Source organism: Lactuca sativa, chromosome 4 (genome assembly GCF_002870075.4).
Source record: "Lactuca sativa cultivar Salinas chromosome 4, Lsat_Salinas_v11, whole genome shotgun sequence".
Lineage (NCBI taxonomy): Eukaryota > Viridiplantae > Streptophyta > Magnoliopsida > Asterales > Asteraceae > Lactuca > Lactuca sativa.
This window is the reverse complement of record NC_056626.2, coordinates 113802325-113812013: the sequence shown is the minus strand read 5'-3', so window position 1 is coordinate 113812013 and position 9689 is coordinate 113802325.

Genomic DNA, 9689 nt, shown 5'->3' with positions numbered 1-9689 from the left:
ATTTCCTAAGTTGTCTACAATCGACACAGTTTCATACACACCATCACAAGGTAATGCTTTAAAATAAAACACATTTTTAAAGAAAGCATTAATACCACCACATTCATCATCAAACGAAAAGGTAAAACCTTGTTTGTACAAAGCATGAAAACAAATAATATTCCTCGCCATTTCAGACGAGTACACACATTTATTCAAATCTAATTTTAACCCATTATTAAGCAACAAAGTATAAACTCCAATCTTGGAAACAGGTGAAGCCTTCCTATTCCCCATGATCAAGTTTATCTTCCCGTGCTCCACATCCTCACTTCTTCTTAGGCCCTGCAAATCAGAACATATGTGAATACCACATCCTGTGTCAAGCACCCAAGAGTTAGAATATGTTGAGTAATTAGAAAATATAGTGTAAATACCTGCATGGGTGGGTTTCACTTTCCCATCCTTTAGATCCTACAAGTACTTAGGGCAGTTTCGCTTCCAGTGCCCCTTGTCCAGGCAATAGTAGCAATCAGCATCCTTAGGAATGGCAGAAGGAGTGACAGAACCGCTCTTGGTCTTCGATGAGGAGCCTTCAAGAGACTTTCCCTTGGTACCCTTCGAAGGGTGCTTCCTCTTTTTCCCTTTGCCTTGCCCGATAGCCAAAACAGGGGTAGATGTTGGAGTAGTAGTCAGAGGTAACAACCGCCTTGCCCTTAAGACCGGTTTCAGCGGTTTTCAAGAGTCCTTAAAGCTTGCTGAGGGTAACTTCCTCCTTGTTCATATGATATGTCATACGAAATTGGTCATAACAAGAAGGTAAGGAGTGCAAAATGATGTCAATTGCCAACTCCTCAGGGATGTTCACATTCAGCTTCAGCAAACGGTCCACATACCTTTGCATCTTTTGCATGTGAGCCGTGACAGATTCACCGTCCTTCATGCGGGTAGTTATTATGGAGGAGATTATTTCATACCGCTCCTGACGAGCACTCTGATGGTACCTTTCCATCAGGTCTTGGTGCATATCAAAAGGGTAGAAATCTTCATATGACTTTTGGAGCTCGGCTGTCATCGTGGCCATCATGATACATGCCACCTTAGTAGCATCTCTCTCATGTGTCCTGAATTCAGCGATCTCCTCAGGAGTAGCAGTAGACTCATCAAGCTCTTTTAACTCCTTATCGAGGACATACTCCTTGTCCTCATAACGAGTAACCATCCTGATGTTCCTAATCCAGTCTGTGAAGTTGGAACCATCAAAGATGACCCTCCCACAAAGATTCATGAGAGAGAAAGAACCAGTTGGGTTAGAGCCCGAAGCATCAGTGTTGGAAGACATCTGAAAGAAGAAAGCAAGTTTAGATTAGATATATAGAATCCTTAATAAGACACCCAAATGTAATATTAAGGCTAGGATCCAATCACAATATATTATACTTAGAAGAGGGATGCCGTAATCTAAGTAATAATATATTTGAAAGGTAGGTGAATGACGATTCACCAATTTCCACCATGAAAAACAAAATGAATTATTAGGTTTTAATTGGATTTGAAATTCCTAGATTCTTTTGAGATTCATTGAACTTTTCAATGGCATGTTTCAATCTCGATTGTGCCCTTCAAGTTTTGTGACCGGGATGCCGAGGATCACAAAACAAGGTGTGAATAACCATGCTAATTCACTTGGTACCCTTAATATTATCACCTAATCAATGTGCCGGTTAACCACACACGCTCCATTGATCTATGACAAACATTAAGTCACCCTTCGTGATCCTTACTAGTCCAAGTTAGTGTGCCGGTTAACCACACACGCTCCACCAACGACTTGGTAAGGTACAAAGTGTGAATTCCATGGACTAGCACCATGTTCACATTTTTCCTAAAATAACTAAGATTGGGAATTAAAGAGGTTTAGTTACTTTATAATAATCATTATACTTTTAATGAGGATTTAAAGTCATTGTCCTACCCGTTCGGCTAACGACCCTCCACCAGTCAAGCAAGCGGTGGGTGAGAGTGGACACCCATTAAGTTTCCATTTTATAGGCAACAACCTTATACCCACCTTATAGACCGGCTTCGTGAATGAGGCCTACTAACGGTAGAACGACTTATTCTTATACATATATATAATAATTAACCATTAATGTTATAAATAGTATAAGGGTTGAATTTTAACTATTAAAACTCTAAGGGTTGGAATTAAAGTTTATTAAAGTGTGTGAAACTTTAAAAATTCCAAAACTTGATGGCAAGTTTTGTAACTATCCAAAACTTTTCATTTCATAACTTATGAATTAAAGGGTCATAAAAATGAAGACTCTTCATTTTCGTGTAACTTATGTGTTTAAATGTGCGTTAAAGAAAAGTGACCTTTGGATATCTATAACTTGAGGAAAAATTATGGACTCCATTAAAACACATAAATGATGAAGAATTAATTCTAAACAATTCAACAAATAATTCCTATCATCTTCTAAATTCATAAGAACATGAAGATGATCATCAAAATTTCAAGAATTATATGAACACATAAAAAACATGGAATTTTGATATATGCTATTGTAAATGGATTAGAACAACCATTACACCAACTAAAACAAGTTTTAAAACACCAAAACAGTTTAGGGTAATGTTTCTAGTCCATTTCCAGCAGCAAAAGTCGAAATTCTGCATTCTGATCATTCTACTCGCCGAGTACACGAAGCTACTCGCCGAGTAGGATGAATTTTGCCTTGAACTCGGCGAGTCCCCCCATGGACTCGACGAGTCCATCAGCCAGACAACAACAATTTCAACTTTTTTCACTATTTTGCATCAAGTATCAAACAAGCAAGCCTAGGCTCTGATACCACTGTTGGGTTTTGAGCAATCTAACACTTCCTAAGTGTGCATGAAACCCTAATAAACCTTGGATCTATGTTTGTCTAAATACATGCAAAATAATAATTTTCCAAGGTTCATAACTTATCTAACATGGCATGGGGAACATTTAAACATAAAAGAGTTAGATGAGATTACATGTCTTTTGATGTGATTGATTCCTTGGAGTTTGAGAGCCAAGCACCAATAGTGTGAATGCCTCAAATGGAAATCACAAATCACCACATACACTTGGAAACCTTTAGAGAGTGTACACACACTTGTAATTTTCGGCCACACACAAACACACACCCTAGTGGCTATTTCATGCAACATAAGCATGCTTATATAGTGTACATGGTTAGGGTGAAACCCTAATAATCCATGACCTTTCCTTTTCCAAGGATCCATGGGTTAAAAGCTCCATGGATCATCCATGGACTTCCATATAAGCCTAGCCCATTAACAAATGAGTGTTAGCCCATACCATATAAAACCAATAGCCCATAATCTAATTAGTCTTCCTTTTAATCTCTAAATTAATTCATAATTAATTTAAGACTAAGACTAATTAAATAACATGACTTCATATTAATATATTATAACTTATAATATATTAATAAACATATGTGTATAACTCTCATAAAATTATCCATAAATTGTTCGGGTGAAGTGCAACCCAAATGGACCATGCCGGGTCGGGTCAAGTATATACCAAATAATTTATGGACTTAGACACCTTATCCAACAATCAGTCAGGTATCAGAAAGGATCTATGGAATGTATGTGTCGTATTTCTAATTTTTCACAAGTTGTTGTTAGGGGTTGGATGAAATGCGGAAATTCTTGGATTGATCATCATATCTCGTTTGATCGGAGGTTGGTAACGGCATGGCAGAGACTCAAAGGTTATTTAAGGTTTCTTTTGTATATCATATGTATTTGGATTGGGAGGGTTCGCTATCAACTTGTTTTGAGGATCTTTTCTGCATGTTTTGGTGGTGTCTCCGGTCAGGGACTGGGGGTAGATTCAAGCATGGACGCGTCAGCCTTAAGGAAGAACTTTTGAGAAATTTCACGGATGGTCATTTCAGGATGGCTTCTGGTGGGAACTCGCATTGAGAATCACGAGTGTATCCGTGAAAGGATTATAAGTTAGGGAGATGTGAGTTAAGGAATCGGTATATCAAAGACATTAGCTAGAGGGTCAAGAGTTAGTTCATGTGTTTATGCTCTGGGATGGTTCTATCGGTATGAAGGTCGGGCAGGTCATGGGGTTTTCAAATTTATAGCAGCTGCATATCTTCCCGACAGTTAAGGTTGTTACGGAAATCCATGTTTGGTATCTCTTTGTGTTCACGAAATTGTTATCATAAGGAGTTGAATAGATAGTTGATGTATAAGTGTCATGGATTTAGCATTGGTTCAGTAAAGGTGGCCTGTCAGGGAGTCAGACCCATTCGAGTCTTGAGGTTTTAAATAAGGAAGGGTTGGGTTACTGCGTGGGATTATGGAATCGTCTTCTTTAGGTTGAAAGGATTTCTTTTGGGGTTTAGTCGCTTTTGGAAGGTTGTTGTATGTTCATGGTTGTGGGTGTGGCTTCAGGATGTCGGGCTTGCCGGGGATGGTAAGGAATGATTTCGAGGACGAAATCGAATTGAAGTGTCCCGAGTTGTAACAACCCAACCTTCAAGTAACTTAAAATTCATCCCTTGGGTTTCAATTATATCTTTTTTAGTCCTTGTTTTGGAAAGAAGTGGCCATGGGAAGCCCTGGTGGCAAGAGGGTAATTTTGGTGCATGAGTAGTATGCAGAGCGTACATGTGAGTACGCTAAGCGTACTAGGGCATGCCCTAGTACGCTGGGCGTACACATATGTACGTTGGGCGTACGTGTGTCTGGGTGAAAACCCTAACTTTTAAGGTTTGTGGAGTATTTAAGTACCATGATGGGTCATTTTGACTCACTCTTTTAGCCTCTAAGTCCTTTAGCCATTTTGAGAGAACCCTAACCCCCATAGTGAGCATCTTGAGCTTATAGTGTGATTTTTATGTGCCAAAAAGAGAAGTTAGTGCATCAAAGGAGTCTTTCAAGGAATCAAGCTTGTAGATATGGGATTATCATCTTCTTGGGAAGCTTTAAAAGGTATAAAGCTTCTACCTATATGCTTGGATTGTTTAGATCTTGTTTTGGTTGCATTTTGGTATTCTTCTTGTCCCAAGAGTCCCAATTTTGTGCATGCTCTGTGTAACGCCCGCATTTCTTTCTTGGCGTAATTATAAAATATGTATTTACGTTAGTCGATGATTGTAACCTTTTAAGAATAAGTGAAAGATAATTATTTGAGTATATGTTATATGCTTGGACATTTGACAAATATTATGTGAATATAATATTTGTGTAAAAAAATTATAAATATTGATAAAACAAATGTTAAAAATAAAAAGATTATTTAGGATAAATAATCATAATGAAAGTTGTAACGAACCTAAAATTACAAATTATATGTTATAAGATGTATTTGATCTAAATACATTTAAGGGTGAACCCAAGTTGTGAACCGATAATTTTTCCATTATACCCTTTCAATAATAATTGATTGAGTACTTTTTACGATGTTAGTCATTGTTTATAAATGATTTGGATAAGATTTTATTATAAATGGTATAATGATTTTATTAATAAATAGTTAAGGGACTATAGTATAACTTGAAGGATATATTGTGTTAATACAAGAATAACCGAGGGACCATAAATGTAACTATAATTGATTTATAAATTGTAAACCAACATACGTGTAAGAACTATAAGAAAAATAAATATAAGAAAGGTCGTACATATTTTATTAATTAAAATGATATGTGTTGATAAAAGAGAAGTAATAGTACACCTTCTAATTTAGAGTCAAGATAAGAATAATACGTGTTAAACTTTCAAGGGTGTTCGTACACATCTAATTAATTGAAGTTATACGCGTAATTTTTGTAGGTGACTAATCTTTTGATATTGTGCGAGCCATTCAAAAAATCCTTGAAATAAATAGAGGTATCCTTTGAGCAATTCTTATGATAGAAAATGATAATTGACAAAGATATAAACAATATAAAGAATGGCCTTAAATTTTATAATTAGAGTTCAAAACTTTCGAGCAAGGAGTCATAAATAAAGAAAGCGTGATATAGCAACAATTACGAAAATAGTTAGTAACCACTAACTAGTCAAGTGAGTGCATATTTACTTTCATCTTACACATAGATATGAAGTATTTAATAAAAATTTTGTGCTATGTTTGCATATTATCTGTGTTCTTGATATCTACGCTGGATGAACAAAATATACATGTTTTATTATATTTAAACTGTATATCTATTTTGTACCTATAAATATGATGGGTAGATGATATAGATAACGAAATAAATGATGAGAGGCCTCTATGTTTAAGATGATCCAGTCATCTAGCGAAGGATATATGACGACCAGGAACTATTCTAGACAGTCTAGTAGAACGTTGGCAGGCTCGCAGCCTGTAGGTGTTTTTGAACTAAGTGTTCACCAGATGTATTCCATCCCCCCATGGTTGCTTTTTGACATATATTGTTGAGGAATCCCCTACGTAGTGTTATCACCCTGATGAAAAATCCTTAGGCCAGGTCCCTTAATTTAGATGCTTTATGGACAAAAAGTGAGGATAACAGGAATGGGTAACCGGGTTGATTGATTGATGAAATTAATAAATTTAATTATCGTGGGTTGAAAACCCTATGTGCTCACCAGGCTTTCCCAAGCCTGACCCACTTAGTTTCTTTGTTTCACAGTTAGCGGCATTAGAGCAGATATGTGATGAGTTTAAATTTGGAGTGAGATTTAAAGGAGAATAGGCCAATAGAATAATAAACTATTGTAAGGCCTGTAATATTACGTTTATGCTTATGTTGTTGTATTGACCATGACATGCCAAGGTTTTTAAATAAAAATGAAATACATTTCCTCGGAAATGCTTTGATAATGATATTGTCATATTTTTGGGAACAAATTCCGCATTATTACTTTTTGGAAAAGAATACTCTGATTTAAATAAACATAATCAAATCGGTCTTTTTTGGCTGCGAAATCGGGGATGTCACTCTTGGTATCAGAGTATTAGTTTAAGAGAACTAGGAATTTTAGGAAATTTCTAGACTTAAACTTAGAATGCTAAGAGATGATTGTGTGATAAGTGTATGTTATATTCTAGACACGAGCACTAGCTTATTTTAGGAAAGATGACTAAATTGCTTTTATGTGCACAATGATTTATGTGATAGCTATAAAGATGCATTATATGCTACTATTTGATCGGATCTATGATCTGTTGCCGAACGGATCTGAAAATTTTATGTGTTCAGATTTCTAAACGTTCAACTACAATATTAGAACGAACATGTAACTTTACGGAGAAACAATGAGGATTAAATGTCTATTGTAAATAAATATCTAAATTCACCTACATTGGTGTATAGATCAACATGGCGAGAACCCGAAGCAAATTCAGAAATGATAATGGAAATCCTAATGCTAATAAGCACCTTGTGATTTAGCAAGCACCGAAAGTAGCATCTGCACCTGAACCAATCATGATGGAAGGAGTTCAAGCAATAATTGGGGCTATGATGGCCGAACAAAGAGAGGAGATGAGACAAATGTTGCAGGATAATAGGGATGAACCTACTTTACCCATCATACAACCTAAAGTGAACATGGAACAATCAGGTGAAGAAAACTATAGCCAGAATATCAGTCAAGCTCAGCCACGAGAGGGTAGAAGAAATCACCCTAGTGAAGGAAACGATGGAGGTGGGTGCAAGTACAATGATTTCATGGCATCTAAACCATCGAGTCTTTCTAGAAGCCCAACGCCGGTGGAAGTTATGGATTGGATCTCCGAAATTGAGATGGTGTTTGAAATTTGTGGTTGCAGCAACAAATAGAAGAACGCTCTCGCAATTACATTGTTAAAGTCAGGAGTACTGAGCTAGTGGAAACTACTATTAGATTAGTCTCTAAGTCCATAATTATAATTGGTATGTATTTGAACCGATTTGGCATGGTCCATTTGGGTTGCATGGCATCGGAACAATTGGATAGACAAAATGAGAAAAAAGGATACTAGTGATTTATATTTGGATAGACAAAATGAGAAAAAAGGATACTAGTGATTTATATTAATATATTATAAGTTCTAATATATTAATATGAAATCATATTATTTAATTAGTATTGATGAAGAATTAATTTAGACTTAATTTAGTGATCAAAAGAGACTGATTAAATATGGACTCTTATATATATATGGTGGGCCAAGTTCATTTAGGTTGGGATAAGATTTCATGGATAGTCCATGGAGTGTTTAACCCATGGATCCTATGGAAATGAAAGGTCATGGGTATTAGGGTTTACATGAATGTAACCATAATCCTCCACACTATATAAAGAGGTCTATGGTTCAGGAAATTGGGCTAAGTGCTAGGCACTATAGTGTGTGTACACAAAGAAGGAAAACTGATTTCATGAGTGTGAACCTAAGTATCCTTATTCTCAAGTTATTCCAAGGGTTCTTGGTGTTGTGTGAACCATTTGAGGTGCAACACTTGAGGCACTAGGCTCTTAAAGGTTCAAGACTTCAAGCTCCATCAAAATGTATGTCATTCTACTAGTTTCTTGTAGTATAGTTGCTTCATATTATGCTAGTTAGGATGAAACCTTGGAATATTGAATATTTGCATGTATAATAGAGAAAACATAGATCCAAGGTTTATAGGGTTGCATGTACACCATAGGAGTGTTAGAATGCTCAAAACCCTTCAGTGGTATCAGAGCCTAGGCTGGTTTTCATTTATACTTAATGCAAATTGCTGAAAACCGAAGTTTGTATGCTTTCTGGACAGCTGACTTGTCGAGTCCATTAAGGGACTCGATGAGTCCATGCCTAAATTCATCCAACACGTCAAGTTGGTTCTTGCACTCGTCGAGTTGGACCCCCTGACAGCATATCTTCGAGTTTTAAGGTTGGAATTGGTCTAGAATCATTACCTTAAACTGTTTTGGACTTATAAAACTTGTTTTTGATGTGGTAATGATTATGGTAAACCAATTTCAAGGTTTTTATCAAAATTTCAAGTCTTATGTGTGTTTAGGTAATTCTTGAAATTGTTGATATGATTGTTCATACACTTATGAGTTTTGGTAGATCATAGGAATTATTTGCAAATTGGTTGTTAGTTAATTCTTGATCTAATTGTATTTTAATGGAGTCCATAATTTGTCCTCAAGTTATGGATTACCAAAAGTCATTTCTTTTAAAGATCCATTAAAATTCACAGGTTACAAAATTGAAGAGTCTTTTTGTCTAATGAACTCCATAACTTGTCATCAAGTTATGGATGTTCAAGAGTCTCTTCATTAAAGTTGTTAAAATATTAATTAAACTCATAATTTATGAAAATCCAAAAGTTTTTGAATAGTTCAAAACTTTCCCTCAAGTTTTGGAATCTGTAAAGTTTCCCCTCATGAATACTTTAATTCCAAGTTAAACCCTTAGAATTTTAAAAGTTAAAATTTAACTCTAATACTTTATAGTATTATAAGTTAATTATATATATATATATATATATATATATATATATATATATATATATATATATATATATATATATATATATATATGTATGTATAAGAACAAAGTCAGTCTTACCGTTAGTAGGCCTCATTCACGAAGCCGATCTATAAGGGGAGTATAAGGTTACTGCTTATAAAATGACAGTTTAATGGGTGTCCACTCTCTCCCATCGCTTCCTTGACTGATG